At 40.7% G+C, this 19,668-nt stretch overlaps 1 protein-coding gene across 9 annotated transcripts in view; it reads right to left on the minus strand.

Annotated features, from left to right (window-relative positions):
- Positions 1-19,668, minus strand: part of LOC122994647 (receptor-type tyrosine-protein phosphatase F) — a 187,205-nt gene that overhangs the window by 131,436 nt on the left and 36,101 nt on the right. Inside the window, exon 2 of one of the 9 annotated variants that reach the window (XM_044369457.1) lies at positions 5,961-6,003. The exons of 7 other annotated variants lie outside the window; for them this stretch is intronic. The gene's annotated coding sequence lies outside the window, so the exon portion shown is untranslated. Of the gene's footprint in view, positions 1-5,519; positions 5,862-5,960; positions 6,004-19,668 lie in introns of those variants that run through there. One more of the 9 variants, XM_044369456.1, reaches the window with a different exon arrangement.

Here is a 19,668-nt window from a genome sequence, read left to right on the forward strand (position 1 = left end):
AGACTTTTTATAGGGGAAAGCTTTCAGACAACAATGCTGTAGCTAGGCAGGACTAGCGGAATTAGATTTCAGTGGCCTTGCCCATGGTTCCTGCATTGTCACCCTGCTGCCCTCCCTTAAACAAGCAATGCTCTCCTCAGAGAATACCCCCTGGACACAGGAATGTTTCATCAACGCCTCAGCCTCCAGCATCCTTACAGGGCCACAGTGGGCCAATGGGCGCTGCACAGCCAGGCTATAAATAAGTCAGGCTTTATAATGAAACCAAATGAATCTCCATCCATCTTCCCAAAACAAGCCAGGGACCTCAGAGTTGTGCAAGAAGAAGAGTCATTGCCTGCGCTTGAGAACGAACCACAGGATGAACAAAAGCCAAATGTTATACTAATGCTGAATGTGCTCCTCTATACAACACGCAACACGCATGTCATACTCTCAGGGCTAGTGTGAGCATGTTCAGGTCTGTGTATGGGTAGCCAGGAATGTGAAAACTTATTGTTCCATTATATGGTATCTTATTGTTAGTGAGAGGCCGGGCCTCCTTGTTGCTGTGAGAGTTCAGCTGTACTGGACTGTTGAAAAATAAGTCATAACTTTGGAGGAAGTGACAGGGGGGCTGATAAAGTAATCAAGTAGAATGTTGAGTCTATGCCAGGCATTTGAAGAAATTGGGAGTCTGAGCAAACAAGGGTGGTGGTGGAGGCAGAGGGATAAATCAGCCACATGACTATACTCCCAGAACCAAGCACCACATAAATCAAGCCTACATTCAGTTTTATTTGCTTTACTGCAGTTTAGCATCACAGTTATCCCCTCATACTCAAGAGCAAGGTAAAGCTGTGACCTTTAATTCTCTTTAATGGCAGTCCACAAGCAACCAATCTGACCATGCCTGCCTGCAGAAAAAAAACTAAATTAGATTTAAGATATTAGCAGCATATCACACGGTAATTGAGTGATATCACATAAAGTAAATGAACGGTATCACGCAACAGGGCAACAACAGCGATCCTTAGTCTTCTCCTATTTTCAGAAAACAGCTTACAGCATAGCAGACTTAATATTAGCTGTGGCCACTGTATGTCTCCAACCTGCATCTCTGCACATTTCACATACACAGTACAAAAAGAGCACAAAAAAAGCAGCTGCCCCTGAAAATGGAGGCTGTTTCAATCAATGTGGAGGCGTAATGGGATGATATGGAATTGAAATGAGTTTTGTGCAAGGAGGGAAATGTCCTCACTGACAAAGCGGATTTGTGTTCCCATTGAGAAACCCGTGGCTGTAATGCATAGAGCTAAGGTTTAAATGAAAGGTGCAAGGCTAGGAGCACAAAACAGACCTCTGATGGTTAGTTATAACCGGGCATTAAATGTAGATAGATACAGTTCAAATATAGAATAGAGTATATAATGTAAAGAAAAAAGAGTACAGAAAAGGAAGTAATAAAGACTGAATGAACACTATTTAATACAATCTAAGTCTGAGCACTTTGCAATCCATTTTAAAGAGACATTGAGCTAATGCTCAAACACCTAAACAGTTGCAATTCTACAGGACATTTTCCATTCACCACTAATTGGCAACAAAAATAACATCACCTTCCTTAAAATAATCTTGTCTTCTAGGCCTGTCATGGTAACTACTTTTTGTTGAGACGATATTGTCCCAAAAATAATTGTGACAAACAATATTATTATCATTTTAAGATCGTTTTATGCCACTGATATAATGATAATATAATAGCAATAATAATGCAAGTACACCCTTTCAAAGAGCAATGAACTTTTAATTCTTAAGAATATTCAGACATTCGGTCATTCTGCCTTCACCTCGTCTGGCAATAAATCGACTTTCTATTGTTGGTTAACATGATGTTGACGGCACGAAAAAGCCAAAAACCCAGATAATCTACAGCATGTGCATGCTAGCGTTATCTTGTACTTAATCTTCAAAAAAGACAGTGGTTGCAAGCATTTTTTGATTTAATGACTAAATAATTAGCTTTGTAAGATGAACATGAAGTGTATTGTGAATACTTTCTATGGCCTAGCGCAGTGGAGCAGCAATCAGCGATCAGCAGTAACAAACGAGACCAGCTGACCAGCAAACACTGCAGCATTAAACAACTTAAACCAACTCTGAGGTAAAGAAACTAACTCAATCTGTTTCACCTCAAAAAATCCTGCGCTCGCGAGCTAACGGTGCAGCAGAGAAGCTGCTCTCCGCTGCTAAACATTACTACTAACACAGCAGGTGTCAACAAATGTAGGCTCAGTTAGGCTATGCACGATTTTAACAGCAGGACCGAAAACTGGATTTATCAAGATGCTGAAACCTTCTGGATACAACCTGCTGAAACAGGTTGACAGATTATTTGCCTCAAATTAATAGACCACACACAATAAGTTTTGCTGTTTATTCTGGCATCATGTTGGCTAAAATGTCGGTGATATTCTTATATAAACAAACATGCATGTAAGCACAATGGGCAACATCGAGGTCAGCAAAATGATTGATGATTGTCCATATATCGTACAAGAAGCCGATAACGTCATCATCGTGACAGGCCTACTGTCTTCTTTTTGGAGTATGATCTCATGTCAAAACCTTAATGTGTGTCTAGCAAGCCTGTGTAGATGTCAAAGCATAGGCACAGACCTAGTTCAATCAAATGAACTCTCTGCTTGAGGCAGTTGAGGAAAAGCTGTCTTGTCAAAACACTGGTGATTTTAGTGGTAAAGAAGCCCTTTTTTCTAAACCTTCTCCTCAGCACCTGTCACAATGAATGAGGCTGTCTGCAAGAAAGAAGTGTCACAACGGAGACCAGAAAGTGACTATCAGCGCAGCTAGCACATCACACAGGCAGTGGCCGCTGATTGACATCGCACATTACGCAAGACTTATTTGGCACACTCACCCCAAGCTGCATAAACCAGTTATTTAGTGCAAAACTGAGGATTGACAATTAGGCCTTGTCATCATAAAACAGCTACTTCTGACCCTGTCAACATCAGGAAACAATTCCTGTCACAAAAACAAATGAAAACTTTTCAGCGGCTGACATTTTCAAAGTCTGACTCCTGGTCATAAACAAGTCTGTACTGCAGCTACTACAACAAAGCTTTGAAATTCAATAACCCTGCAAAAGCTGGTAGGTTTTCTGTCTGCTTACAGTATGTGTCATAGACAAATGTCTAGCTCCACTGACACAATCATCTTCACAGACATTGATCTGTGATTGTAAGCAACCACTTTCATGTCCCAACTGGGACAAGAGTGATTAAGCAAATCCATCATGCATTAACAGGCCATTACATCATCCAATTCACCGATGATGAGAAATCAAGTTCTATAGAAAAATCCATACGCTCAACCCATAATTACTCCTGAGGAATCCGATGGGGAGAGAGAGTTTGAGTGATTGACTGTTCTACACAGGTTGATTTATTCAAGAGGAAAGTCTTCAGCCACGCCAGCCACTTATGTGAAAGATATTTTGTATGTTTGGTCAGGGAATGCAATAAACAGCACTGGTACACAAATAACCTTAGTTATTTCCTCAGGTCACATCCGAGATATCACTTAATGTTTTTCTGGAACATTACCGGTGACAAACTGACTGAGACATAGTCGTAAAAGGGGAATGAAGGGTCACTGGCCTGCATGGTGGAGGTGAAGGAGGCTGACCTACAGGTCATCCAGCGTGGGTAGGGGTTGGCTTTGTTTGAACAAATGACCATGGCTGACAGTTTTTTTGTCTTGTTTGTTTATGCTACTGAGCAGCTGAACAGACAGTACAACAGTAATGTCCATCTTGAGTTTTGCCTCAAGGTCATTTTTTAATCAGGTCTGGGTTACTGCTCCGAGTCAAAAAATAACAGGGGTGAGTTGGGGCTGTGGAGAGTTGTACTCCTGAATCATTAACTAAAAAGGAAAAAATATTTCAAAAAAAAAAAAAAGAGCAAGCTCAGATTTGGTACAACTAAGAGAGAAAAATACATTCCCACTGCAGTGAGACAGACCCGTGGGGGAAGTCTAGCTGTTTCAAAGGCCAAACAAAACAAGACAGACACGTTGTCTACACTTCACTCTTTGCAAACTTAAAGGCTTTTCTACTTAGGAGGCGTTTAATCTGCATTTTTTGGTCCTCTGTCTCAAATGTGTCACACGCAACTGATATGCTTTTATCATAATAAATACATTTGCCTACACAGACTGTTTAACAGCTCACGTTTCACTCATGTTATAAATGCATAACTGTGACCTGAAGCATATTTTTATGCTTCAAGTCGACTTTCTTCCATTTTATGATCATAACTGATTGTGATTGTGTGTTGGGTTGTGACCAAGTGACCTATACTTAATATTGTGCCTGAACACATCCTGTGTAGACGCTGATGGAGGAGACTTCTGCTAACACTCTGCCTTTTGCTACACAGGCTGTGCAAACACTGTGTAAGACAGATTTGATGGAAAAGAACAAGTTGCAAAAAGGATATTTTTCCCACTAACAACAGCTGTATTGAGCAACAAATCTGTTGAGCAACAACTGCCACATTTATTGTTACTAAGAACAAGATGAACCCAGTCCAAAAGTTTCTGATACAAGCATATAAAAGTTTTATGCTGTCATAAAAAAGAAACAAAGATTTAAGACATAAGATAACTGGTTATTCTTTGTTGAAACAACGAAAGCAAAAGTTTTCAAGAGTCTTGAGTTGTGTTGTGTCCCAAAATCGACTACATGTACTATAACTATGATAATCACAGGAAAAAAAACTTTTAAAATCAAAGTTTAAGAAACATTCAGTGAGGGTTATACTTTGTTGGAAATGAAGCCCCAACATTTCCCAAAAATCATAATTTATGACTTCCAAAAGTTCTCCTCTACAATTATCTGGGATTTCAAAGCCTTTCAGTGTCTCCTTCTGACTTGAATTCTTGTCGCTGAAACTTTACCCTCCAGATTGCCCAGGGAGATAAAGACAACTGGAAAAACAGGTTGTTTGGCCTCAGTGTAGGCCTAATGCAGTAGAACGGCAGGGTGCCTCACCTTAGCAGCGGTAGCTAAGGGACATTCTATGGCCCTTCTATTCAAAGTCCTCTGAATAAGTAGGGGAGGGCTCGCACCAGACAGGGCAATTTGCCAGAGAGCCAGCCAATAGAGCTAAGCCAAGACGAGGTTAAACTATTGTTTTGGCTTAACAAGCAAGAGTGAGCAAGGACAAAAGAAAAGGGGACAAAAGAATAGTAAGAAAATACCTGACCACTGAAGTGTGACACATCAACTTATTTTGTTACTTTTGTTATGAGAGGCAAGTTGCAAAAGGTATATCCCGAGATGAAAAATAGCACTTATTAGAATGGGGATATGGAGATGAGTAAAGAAGATACAACTACTTTGAGAGTTCAGGACAGCCCAGTCACTTTCAAAAAATACACCTGTACCTCATCTCATTTTTAATTTTCTTCACTTACACGTTACAACAATGCTATGGTGAAAAATGTACACTTACCCATGCATGTCAATTAGATCCACTTGTAAATAAATCCTTTTTATTCCTTTTTATTGTTAGGCACTTATTCCAGAGAGAAAGAGAGAGAGAGTGTGTGTATCCAAATCCTGGAAAAGAAAATCCCGCAGTATCCACGAAAGATTATCCCTGAACAATGTCTTACAAAAAAAAAAGTCTGAGAGAAAGTATTCTCCAGTTCCTCCTCAGTTATTCCATTCACAGCGTTTCATTAACGCGGAGGAACTGTCTTTTGGCTCTCCAGCAATATGTTTCCAGCTGTGGCTATAGCGCAATGTGGCTTTGGGAGAGATCCTTCAGAGGCAGAGCTTGTTCACACACTGAGCGGCTGTTCAGGGACTGCCCAGGAGAAGCCAAACCCACCGTGTGATGTCATTGGTGTCAAATTTCAGTGTGAAGAGGGAGGAGGCTTGAGGTCCTTACCTTTTTGAACCTTGACCAATGAGAGACAATTTTTGTTGTGCACCTGCATGTAAGAAAAACAGGTTTGAGGTATGAGTACACGTGATGTTATGTATTCCTGCGGCTTAGAGAGTCCATTATGTTTTATCTATTGACCACCTTCCAGGGGAGAGAATGTGACCTAATGTAAGTTCATACGCGGGCTTATGATAAACATGACAACAAAAAAAAGGTAGGCTATCTGACATGTCTGATATCCTGGATTCTGCTTTAAAAATGCATGTATTTTAAAACTATTTCATCATGTCATTACCACGGAAACTAAAGGCTTAACAAAGTGTGACCTTGAAACACAAGCATTCCCATGGACTCTGCCAATGTCCTGTAACATGTTTTGAGGGTTATGAAACTCTTTCAAAAATAATATGTCCCCTCCCCCTCTCTCTCTCTCTCACTCTCTCTCTCTCTCTTTCCCTCTCTCTCTTAAAAAAAGGGGAAGAAAGTAAATATGCAAAACCCTAATTCTAAAATCAGCAAGGCGTTGAGTATACACACACACATACAACTCCCAAACACGCTGGTTCTCACTCCCTCCGGTCAAACTCTGCTAGCCATGGAGCTAATCATCCACAACAGATGTTCAGAAATGTTCAGTCGGATTTATGACGGAGCTCAGAGGAACAGCCAAGTCAGCCTCTGGTGCTGTTTTTCTCTTCCGTCCTACAAGGACAAGGGATTGCACTGAGAGAGGATGTCAGCACAACCATTCTCTTCCCCAAAAAATTCCCTCGCTCACTGAGATTCACCATCCGAGACGACAGCGCCTTAATAGATCACAGAGCCTCGGGACCTTGGGGAGAGGTTTGCTCATTTATCCCAATAATACTGTGTGGACTGTAACTTGACTCATCCAGCAATGCTTCAACAATGTTTCGCCCTCCACGTAATGATGTTTTTTTTATATCAGTGGCATTGCTGACGCTGCAAGCCATGACCTAGACCGAGACAAATGTTTTTTAGATGAGGCCATACACAATATCATGTAGCATTAATAATTAAATCATGCATAACAACTATATCATGTTAGTACTTCCTGAAAGGGGAAAATAAAATTTCAGGAATGTCCATGCTGTTGCCTAGTGCAATTCCTATAAATCTGAACGGGGAAGTGCTACTGACAACATAACAAAAGATATTCAAAGCACTTATGAGGGTTTCCACTAAGAGCAGTGATGTTGAAAGTCTTGTGGGCTTAAAGCCTGCTGAAAGAAATGGCGAACTGCAATGTGTTCCACATTTCACTTTGTTGTTAACAATGAGAGACAGTCAAATTTTACCGGAGGCTGTAGATCTGTGCATACAACAGACTTTTCAGCAAGGGAAAGAATTATTTTATCTCTAATGTTCCTTCTAGTTTAGAACAAATGGGATGTGGGTCATTCGATTAAAAAATAATTCAATTTGTATGCCCTACCATATATATATATATATATATATATGTGTGTGTAAGTGTGTGTGTTCTGTAGTAATCTTACTGATAAAAACTGGCTTTCAAGCATGCACCATGGAGAAAAACTTCCTAATATCAATATAAATTCCTACAATGTACATTACAACTATCTGCGAACGCAGAACCTCCAATCTGGAAATGTTGGATACCTTACAAAGTCTTGACCTTCTGGAGAATAATTATTACACCCACACACCCCTGAGGAAAGGAGAAAAAGTATGGATGTGGGTGTAAACAGTCAATGCCAACTGAACTCAAATGTCATATTTGTCTGAGATCAAATCTTGAAACAAATCACACAGTAGTAAAAGGTAGAAGTAAAGATTATAAGCAGAGGAGTAGGAGATAATTAATTGTAAGCTACGGTAATGTAGTGTAATGTGTCAGTTGTATGACATGAGCCATTTCATCTCTGGTGTAATCTCATTTTAGTGCAATGTAAAATTCAAAACACAGATGGACTCTAGCAATAAACCCATATGCCAGATTAAAACTGTTGCCTCGAGTGAGTTTTTGTAGCTGAGGCAGTTTTAAGACTTATCTTTTGCCCCACCCCCCCCAAAAGCTTGAATAGACTTGGAAACACCCCCTACCAAGTCTGAGAATTTATAACACTGTGACAACCACCCATCCCCCACTCATTTCATTAGACTGAAAAAAGGTTGACAACCTCTTCAATCTGAAGGAGCCGGCCTCTCGCTGACTTAAGCCAGTCTGCTAACAATACCCATTTAACATATTCTGGTGAAAGAGAAAGCTTGATTTTGTAACTTATTGCACGTACGAAATCAGTTGTGCAGCTCCAGGGTTATCTGCAGGTGAAGAACACCTGGATCAAGCCAGACACTTCAGCTCCTCTGTGGTAGCTACAGTCATCATCTGATGGGAAACTGCGCTGGCTGCTGTGGGATGGGATGAATCACACAGGCCCTGGGCTTTATCAATATAACTGTCTGTGCCATCTAACAAGTCTGCCAAAACATTTTAACAAGGTTCAGCTTTGGGGTAAGAAAATATGTTTTTTAGTTTTGGGTCAGAAAAGCACACACTGACTGAATCAAGGATTTGTATCATTAAAACAATATACCGTATTGTTGCATTTTGAAACACCGCAGTCGACAACTGCCTGAACTAAATATATCATTAATAGCATTTAAAAAAAAAAAAACATCCTTCAAATGGCATCCAAATATACATGCTTTATTTCTCCCAACAGAGGGGTCACTGATCACTGATTCTGGCTGCGCGCCAGTGGAAAAATGCTGACCTGTGTCGTAAACAGTGAGCTGTGAAAGTCAGTGTGCTGCTGCTGATGGGCTCTTAAGACTAGTACTATGTCATCATGTCCAAAAGCACAGCTGGGCAACACCTGTTAGCTTCCCAGCCCAATTCACAATTTACTGAGGATTGGCTACTGCCGTTGTCTGGTTGTTGGCTTATTTACCTCCAGATTGCCATAGTGGTGGTATCTGAAACACATACATGGATCATATTAAAACTTACAAACATGGATTAAGGGTATTTGCAAATTATATATAGATTAGATTTTAACCTCGGCCTGTGATCTAGGACAAGATACACAGAAAGGATGTGGAAGCTATATATAGTACATCTAATTATATCTGACTGTCATTTGCTTGACTCAATCTCGCAAATTACATTTAGGTAGAGTCAGTGACTCTAGAAAGAGACTGTTCAATACACTTTTTGTCATATTCAGCGCATATCTCCTCATGATCTGCTAGCTGTCCGTTCCGTGAGTGTGCTGAAAAAAAATCTGGTGTTCATACTAGGGCCATGTGATATAACTATATATAGCGTCTGAAGATAGAAAAATGATCATTTGATATCATGCTCAATCATTTATTTAATTGTGATGCAAATCACACTATTTACGGCAATATTTTTTATCATTTGGACTCTTGGACTCTCATTGATGAATTCGCAAAGCTTTTGTTGCACTTACAGTAACATAACAGGTGTAGTTGTCGTCAACTCTCCACTGCTGTCCGTCTCTACTCTGCTGCGTTGCACACATACTGAGGCCGCAGCCCCCGCCACGCTGAGAAAGAGGAGGCAGTGTGGCGGCGACCATAAATGACAGCGAAACGCAGTGGAGACTGTCTTTATTTATGTTATTTACCAAATTTATGTGCACTCGTTTAATTTCAGCCCATTGTGAGAGTCTCTGCTGCGTTTCGCTGTCATTTATGGTCGAGCTACTCTCCTCTGCTCTCTATGGTTCACTGCGGGCGGGGCTGAGAGACATTGAACCAGGTGAAGTACTCCAGTTGAACTACTACTCATTACGTTACTGTTAGTGCAATAAAAGCTTTGCGAGTAAAAAAGCCAAGAAGAGAAATTTTATTTAATCCGTGCAAAGGATGGACAGACAACAGGGGACGGGAGGTTAGTGCTGCACGGACTAACTATTTATTCATTGAATTAAAATGTGCTATATCGGGATGGGTATCATTATCGGGATATGAAATGACCTATACCAGGATATGAGATTTTGGTCATATCGCCCAGCCCGAGTTCATACATGGAATTCTGCAATATTTCTCTTTTGGCAATAAATGTCCATGAATTTGGGGGTGCAGAGCTTCTGAAGGACCATGAAGGGAAGGGTGTATTTGTTTGGGTGTTTAGGTAAAATATCAACAATCTTTATCCAGAATAACTGACTCTTCCTTTAAGAGGATAAAAAACAGCTAGTTCTTTAGCAACTTTTTTTCGCATACTATCTAAAGTAGATAGTATGCAAGGTAATGTACGTCTAAGTCACACCAAATGAAGGAAAATGTCAAGGGTACACTTTTGGCCCTGAATTTTTCTCAGTACTGTCTGCAGATAAGGCTGCATTACCACCATATCCGGCATTGCGGAAAAAACAGCAGTCCTTCCATTCATTTGAATGGGGGTAGAGTGTTTAGGCTGCGGGAGTGGGGGCCGCATGGGGTTGAGCATAAAAAAAAAAAAAAACGCAGCAGCTTTCCAGCAAGAAGTTGAACCAGAATCAACTTTTGCGAAAATGCAACCTGACGTCACACTGCGGTGGCCAATCACGTAAGCCGGCGATCAAACCGAAGACACCCATGTGAAGAAGAACCTTGTTTACTTGTTGACTTTGTTGCTGTGTGCGAGCGAGAGAGAGAGAGCGCAGCGTGGTCGAGCAAGCTAGAGAGTGAATGAAAAGAGGGAGCGGCGGTAGTGAGAACAAAGCAGTGAATCAGAGAAATGAAACGTTATTTTCCGATCGTTTCACGGCGATTACGTTCTAAAAGCACGAATAAACACAACCCACATCTCCGCACAACCCTGTGGGAAGGTGCCGCATTGCCGGATTCAGTGTGAATGCAGTCTGGCTCCAGCAGAGAGAGAGGGAAGGTGATGGCACATGGTGACAGGAGGTGTGAAAAAGACAAGGACAGTGTGAAACAGAGCACATAAAAACACAGATAAGATTGGCTTCACCGTGCTGACCTTCAGCGAGTGCCTGCGTGTGTGTGTGTGCCTCTTCAGATATGTGTCTGTATGTAGAGTATGTGAATTTGTGCATGTGTCGCTGCGCCTGTGGTCCTCTGTGACTATATACAGTATGTGTCCATAGAGGTGGGTGTGCCTGCATGCTTATATTGACTTGTTAGTTACAGACAGAATGATAGTGCGGAAAAAAAGAAATGACTAAGACAAGAAGAGGGGAACTGATAGAGGGAGGCGCAGGCTATTTTCCTGCGACTCATTGAAAATCAAAAACAACGAGCGCTCTCCATTACACTCTTCTGCTGACAACTGGCAGGGCACACTCTCTAAGGGGAACAGCAGAGCATGCCGCCGAATGCATGAGACAAATCATTTTTATCTGGGACCCCGGCGGGTATTGACAAACCGGGGATGCATTTAGATAGCCCAATTAAAATGGGGAAATGAAGCAACATTGAGGCACTTTACAGCACTGTGCTCCCTCTCTACCCTCTGGCCCCTTGCACTCCCCGAGCCTCTCCAGAGACTGACTTCCCTTGCATACTACACTCAGTGGGGGGTACGGGGGTGGCAATGAAAGCAAAGAAGCGGGTGGCTCAGAAAAGTCGCTTTGAGGTGAAATATGAAGTAGGGGAGGTGGTAATGTTCATGAGTAGCGAAAGTGACGTAACATTAATTTTTACACAGTCCTATTGAGGAGATAGTCGCAGCTCCAGCGCTAAGGAGATCTCCGATGGGTGGCAAGGCGGCATACAGCAGGGTCAGGAACAGCGTGCAAGACAAAGGACTCAGTGCAACTCTGTGCAACTTCAAAGAGTAAGTTGGCAATCAATGATATGGATGTTGGCTCCATTTATCCAAACTCGTCTTAGCGGGTGACCTTCAATGTCATCCACTCCCTACTCCCGGTCCTGCATGGTTCAATTTGCTTCTTTTCTCACCTGAATATGTCTCCCTCTGGTCTAATTTTCAGACCTCTGTTTGTCTTTTTGATCAATGATCATTCCACTGAGACTACTGTCAGATGCATTTTTATGGAACAGATAGCCACCTCAGCACTGACACACAACAAAAATCCCATTCATCTGTTTCCTTCAAGTTTACTAAAAGGTTACGAGAACAGGATGTCATAAGATGTCTCACCTTCTGTGTAGCTGGAGAGAGCACAATAGTACTATTGCGAAAGTGGGCTGGTTAATTTTCCCGCCGAGTAAAAGTGAATGTGGACAAAGAGCAATGCTGTGATGTGCTGTAGCCAGCTGTTCAGCAGTGTTACATTTCACAGGTTACCGTCAACAGATCTGCAGAGATGCAAGCTGTTTCTACATTGCATCCTGGAAAATTTGATATTGCTTCCTCTTTTCTTATATTTTTTTTCCCCTTATATTTGTAAACATTGTTGTTGTTAAAAATGTGTCAGTTACAAACTACTGTCATTTTATAACCACTGCAGTTAACTAATCTTGTGAAAATAAGACAAATGCACTACCAAACAACACATGATGTATAGAAATTAATAGCACAATGCCATTTTTCCTTCCGTCTTCTTATGTCTTAGAATGTATCTTTCTTCTAAACCAAATACTCCCATTGTGATGAAAAAGCAGGGAAGACGTGGTTTAGAGACCAGCATCAAAACGAGAACAAAAGTTGCAGACAAACATACAATGTACAAAAGAATATGACGAGTACACAATCCAAACACGGGCCACTAGTTTCTGCAGTACCTCAGCGGGAGCAAGCATGCTGTGTACTGAAGAGACTTTGATGAATCTGGAAGACTTTCAGTGAGAGGTTCCTAATAAAAGCCCCGCAGAGCAGTCTCTCCCAACCTGAGGAGGATACACTTTGTCTCTGACAAGACAGCCTTCCAGATGCTTTCCCTCAATAAATTTCTGTCTCACACTGAGGATAACGTGCTAGCACTCAAGAAGATAAGTAGCCTGACTGGCTACAGTGAAAAGTGTCAACTGCTTCTCAAATACACTCTAAGCTTCATGGCCTTTCAATGTCAGTATATATTAGACTTCAACCACACAAAAACAACATATGATTCAGCATTGTGCATCCCGCAATTCTCTGGAATCCTTTTCCACAGAACAAACCAGTGTTGTTTTAATAAAGCATTTTATTATTCTAATAATTTTCTATTGGCATGCAGGAAAAGGAACTCAGACACAAAGGGATGCATTCAAAAAAAACACAAATGAACTTCAGCATTGTTAATGGCTCTCATTAGAAAATCTAGCCAAGCCTCGCACCAGAGTGCATCACTTTGCTGGAATCAAAAGGAGAAGGACATTAAATTATTCCCTCTGTTGGAGTAGGCTGCTTTCACTGTTAAAAGGAAATAAATGACAAATAATGAACTACTCTCTTTCATGAATAATTGATAATGGTCTGAGTACTTGGATCTTGGAATACCTGGAAAACACACACACATATATATATAAATAGTTAAATGATTATATTTATAAAGAATATTATAAAATATAAAGATAGAAAAGTAGGTGAGACTTTTGAGATTCTGTCACTCTGAGTTAAACTACACTTAAATTGTTTTAAAAGCTCTGTGACAAATAAAGATTTGTTTATGCATTATTTCGTTACGTCCTTCCAAACAAGTAGGAAAAACCTAAAAATATGCTGCACATCCAAATTCTCCCATTCATCCAGCCAAAGACGTGAACATGCACACACACACACACACACAGAGACACACACACACACCATTTGAACAGATGAAAAGCATGCCAAATAAAAGAGTAATCCATCACTGATGCCGTTTTGCGTTTGCAGGGTCCCTTTCTTTAACAATGACTTGACTGACAGGGAAAGATAAGGGCCCTCTGTTGACCAAAACAGTGAACACATGGAAAACAATGGCAGAGTCATCACTCTACAGCAAGAAGAAACACAAATCCTATGATGTTGTGTGTCAAATTATAACAACTACTTTTAAAGAATGACATTTTCTGTCTTACTACTATTTAAAAATGTCTAAACCGACTTGGACCATACTTAATGGTGCTCAATGGAGCAACTGGATGTTTATATTTCAAAGATATAAAATGATTAACATTAGCTGGTGATTGTCCAGTAAATGGAATACACAGTGTTTTGTAAATATTCTCATTAAATTATTACATAACTGACGAAAGCCGAGCGGTAATCTGAGTCTACCACATCTTCACAGGAAATCTCAGTTCTTTTCTCCTCATTAACCATTCATAGCGGCGAGTAACAAATGGACTTCAACCGACTGACTAGAAAGCTAGCCCAAAATAATTAAGGAAATTAAATATTCAACATAAAGCTTCTTATAATAGCATCAGTGCCTCATAAATTTATAGAGAAGAGATGAGTGGATTAATTTGAGTGCTAATGGATAAGAAAGCCACTCATTTCCCTTTCCTTCCATTCAGCTTAATTTAGCCTTTTAAGAGTTACACCTTCTATTACTTATCTCTGGGATTTCTAGCACATGGCTGGAAAAAACAGATCAGGCAAACTGGGTTTAGTGCATCGGTCTCTATTGTTATAACAGAGACATCTGTGGCTAAAAGAGCAAGCTAATAATGACAAAGATCTGAGCTTAAGTCTCCGGGGGGGGAAAGAACACTTTTTCAAATAGTCCAGAGCCCTCTGTGCCGTTTTTACCTCTTGATGGGGAAGTTTTGCTAAATGTGGAAGTGCTAAAGTGCAGTGCTCTTTGAGGCGGTAACAAAAAAAAAAAAAAAAAACACTGTACCTCAAGAGACAGTTTTGCCTGTGGAAAAGCTAGACTGGGGAAAATACACATCCTAACCTTACTTCAGACAGCGACAAAAACTCCACCACCAAGCTTTTATCCATTTACTAATATTTGATCAGTTGTACATCATTTCGATGGCAACTTCAACCTGACGTGCCAGATGGTTTGTTACACAGCCACAAGTGCATAATTTGAAGCCTGAAAAGACGGGTCGTCGTGTTCTCTCGAATCCAGCTGCCTCGCAAGGTAACGGCGAATTTGTAAGGGTCTCAAAAAACTGGAAAAAAATGTCTTACTTTTTTGCCCACTCTTCTTTAAACTACTATGTCTAAGCTTATCAAGACTGCTGGGACTTTCACAGTAAAGTCAGGCCAACTGTCAGGTCGCTCTCAGACACCAGTGGATCATGTGAGGGAAAAAGGGATGTGATCAGCACACAAAGCAGAAATGAGAGACCTATCTCTTGTTAGAAATCAATGACCATGTTTTTATAATTTTAGTGAATTCTTAATATTCTTTAAATTATTCATTCCCCTTTTGTTTCCAAAGAGGCCTTAGCATAGCAATCACACAGGCGCACTTTTAAATATGTTGTATATGGTTGGTTGGTTAGAAAAACAGAAGACACAACACTATTTCAATTAAGTAAATCCTCTCAGAATTAAGATCCAATTTAATGCTAACTCATGAGAACTAAACTGTCATCCAAGTGCACGACAAAAGATACTTTTCAAGGTTTCAGGGTTTACTCGATAATCGTCAACACAAGTTAGGATACTGAATTAAATTACACAGATTTGTTTTGATCATGGGTTGTGTATCACTGAGTGTTCTTACTGGGTGTGTCAAGGGGATCAGCATTCCTAGAGTTACTAAATTCCATTAAGGCTCCCTACTGTCTACCCCTACAGAAGCACACACTGATCACCAGCATGACATTAAAAGGGTCACCGCGTTGGTAGACTAACACTGAAACACCCTAGTGCAATCCCCTGCACCCACAGTCATCAAATATTTTGGGCCGAGGTCAAATCCAAAAGGTCACTCTGTGGGTGTTGCTACCCAGTAAACACAGCATGCCTTCATGATCACAGATCAAACTTTAGGAGGTGCTGAAGTTAGACTGTCGAAAAAGGTACGGCCCCTATTCGTTCCACAAGTCGATCTCTCTGCTCTGAGCCGTGCAGCTGATCCCATCGGACAGCCCCAAACTGAAATGGTAGGTGAAGCGTGATGTAATTTCCTCCAGCATCTCCTGATGCGTTTCGCCTGGTGTTCGCTTATGAAGAGGCGTCCCGCTAGGAAAATGTTCAGATCACTTCTGATCTTTGTAATGAGTTTTGCCACTCCGGTTATATCTCTGACAATATTTAGAACAGCACTGAAGTGGACAAATACCACCTCTCTGTCACTGTGTGTCAATGGCCAGGGTTACGCCTGTCTTTTAAATGTCACCTTTGTAGTTAATAGCGGCAAAGCTGAAAACGCATCTATCCATGTTGATGCCTCTACATTTGACACTTCAGTGTAAATACAGGCAGTGTTTGGATCTCTGATCCGATCAGTCATTCTAACATGATATTCTGAATACAAATATTTGTCACATCTTGACAGTAGCCAAACTATCCGCATGTTAATAAGATCTGATAGGAGTGCAAGCCAGGCCGCGGCAGGGTGTCAACACTTAACCTGAATCTCACATTTCAGGTGTATACAACTGACAGTTAATGTAACATTGTATGAAAGGTTGTGCTGAAAATAGAGGTGTAAGCACAACAAATGAGTTTAGATTAAGACAGTGAAAAGGTTTCCTTTCAATATTCTACAGTTGTGTATGATGGTTTACAGTTATTATCTGTATGTGTTTTCCTTATTTTTTTTCCACATCCAATTTTTAGACCCACTTTTGAAAATTTCAGAACAAAAGGGTCACAACTGCAGGAAGACTATAAAATAAATAAATATTCATACTTTGGTCTCATTTGTCAGACAGCATGATTTATGCTATTAAATTATTAAATTATAGGTACATCTAGGCTAGGTTTAGGCTTGAGGGCTCAGTGGTTAAAACAATGCCATACTACTGTCAGGATAAGGTTTTCCCAAGTATATAATAGTATAATGCAATCAAATACAACATCCCTGCAATACATGTTACCATTATGCTACTTAGTCCTTCACCTATAAATATACAGTGGTATCCTTCAGTAATATAAAAAACACCAGACATGCAGCCTTTCAAAACCTCAACCAAAATGTGTTTATGCCACCCCTCATGTCCGTCCCTCTGAATATTACTGTGATTAAAAAAAAAAAGTATTTTTGGGGAAAATAACTCTTTTGGAAAACCTATGCCTAATTTTCCTGGGGAGAAGTTTTGAAATTGTGTCACCAGATGGCCAATACTTGTGGGCGGACAAGCCACCATGGCAGCAAAATATGTTCACTGCTGAATTAAACTAACCCTGTGTCCCTTAAGTGACTATGCAAATTAGTCTACATGTCAAATACCCTAAACTAAATTGGCAATTTAAATCAAGTAGCTAAACAGTAACTAAATAAAACAAGTGGGGGAATAAGAATAGTCTCTGGGGCAAAATATGACACAAATTGTTTTCTACAAGTTAGTTGGCCACATCAAATTTTAACAATTAAAACCGACTAGGGCGTCACAAAAGCTTAATACTCGGAAAATGTATTTCAAACCCTTCAGTTTGCCATTTAATAGTGTACAATATTGTAAAGCAGATTGAGTCAGTGGTGCTTACAGCCTAGGTTTATGGATTTTCCAGTGTGTACATTTTTTATCTTACATAGCTTAGTGACCTTAAGAAACCCACATTCCCCTTTCTTAATATGCTGACAGACTCAAAATCCTGTAGCTTTTTCAGGATAAAATAACATGCAGGCACCCATTTGCAAGTGCAAATAGGCCAGTAAAATCCGGTCAATACACATTATTGGCTCGGTGCGAGCCAGAATTTGTGAGTGAAAAAACAAAGATCAGGTCTAAGGGGAAATCCTTTGAACTCCTTACCATTAAATCTGAGATGAAAATTCCCTGTTAACTTTGCTGCAAACCTTTTATTCATCATCTATGTCAAACAGAGACCACACTATAATTTCCAAAAGTAAAAGCTAAATGACATCAGCTTTCCACAGGCTCAGCACCCCAGTTAAAATGAAAATAATCAGAGCAGACAAGAAATTACTAAAACATGCTTTGACCTTTCAAGTCTGAGGGGGAAAGGCTGTGTATACATTAACAAAATGTGAGGGGATAGTAAAAAAAAAAAAAAAAAAAAATTCCCATCATAGAAATGGAAGTGTGACTAATCAGTAGTGAACAAGCTGGTCTGTAACCTGAACTCCAAAATAATCTTGCCCAAGTCTCCATGGCCAGTTTGGGGGAGCGGTGGGGGGGGGTTTGACAAGGGGAATGGAGGACCACCTGCACACCCAGCGGAGCCAGCTCTGTGCTGGCACCACCATTTGTTACACTTTGGATTCCCATTACTTCAGAGCTAGGTTGGCTGGGAAATCCATCTCCTGGTGTCAGGTTTATCAAACCTTTATGCAAACTGCAAAAGGTGAAAAGGGAAGAAGGATCACAGCCACGCAAGGAGCCTATAGAGGATAGAGATGTCTTCACTTAAGGTACAGAAAATCCAGTGTATCAAAGTATCCAAGTTCCCTTAGTTAAAAAAAAAAAAAAGAAATCATCGCTCTGATTTTGTGTTTCCTGTGTTAACTTGAAATATTAAATACCATGACATACTTTTAGTTCAGTGTGAAGCCCAAGATACAAGCCTCCACATTAAAATTATAAGAAGCAGCATTATATGCATACAAACCAGCCTCAGCAAGCTTAGTGTCAGCCCTAAATTTAATAGGTACTTGACACACAATGAAAGCTGCTAACGGAGGTAATAGATGCTGTATATTACCCTAGCCTGGTTTGAATGCCAGCTGGGAAAATTGGCAGCAAGGTGAAAGGCCTTTAACCCATAATATGGAATGATCAGCGGCTATAGAGCTGGGCGATAAATCGATTTTATCAATTAATTAGAATTTATGGTTTAGGACGACATTTAAAAATGAAAGCCTTTTTCACTTTAACTTGGGTAATTAAGGTACAGAACCGCCACCGCTTCCCTGAGCTCCCACAGTTCATAGTGATGCCCCTGAGAGATTTCTCTTCAGACACAGGTAAAATATCAATATGGAAGCATGCGCTAGTAAAAGTGAGGAGTTCCCAAAAAAAGGCACTGTCTCTTCATTCGTCTGGAAGTGGTTCGGTTTCGCAGTGTCCGACCTCAAGCAAACCACTGTCCGCTGTAAAGTTTGTCTACAGTCTGTGTTTGTCTAAAGGCAGCCGCACAACTAATTTATCCCAGCATCTCGAACAGAGGCACGCAGCTGAGTGGGAGAAGTGTGTGGCGCTGCGAGTTGCACAAGACAGCGGCAGCCTTAAAACAGCTGCTAAAAAGCAGGTAACATTAGCGGAGTCGTTTTCCACATAGTATCCCATATGAGAGGAAGGGCCTCCAGTGGAAAGACATTACAGATGCAGTGGCGTTTCATATCGGCAAAGATATGCTGCCGAGATATACAGTTGAAAAGCCTGAGTACATCCACATGCTGTATACAATCGACCCCAGATATGAGCTACCAAACCAAAACTATTTTGCTGAAGTTGTCCTGCCCCATCTACACAACAGCACACATGAAAAAAATTGGAGGATGTGTTGTTTTACTCCACTACGACAGGCATATTGTCCAGTCGAACCACACGGCCCTGCATGAGTTTGACGGCGCATTTCATTACAGACGATTGGATTCTGCAAAGTGTCCACCTCCAAACAGCTTACTTCTCTAGTGACCACACCTGCGAAATAATCGCCATGGGGTTGAAAGATGTATTAGGCTCCTGGAACCTGAGGGACCGACACGTCTGCATGACAACAGACAGTGGAACT

The sequence above is a fragment of the Thunnus albacares genome, chromosome 12 (genome assembly GCF_914725855.1).
Source record: "Thunnus albacares chromosome 12, fThuAlb1.1, whole genome shotgun sequence".
NCBI lineage: Eukaryota > Metazoa > Chordata > Actinopteri > Scombriformes > Scombridae > Thunnus > Thunnus albacares.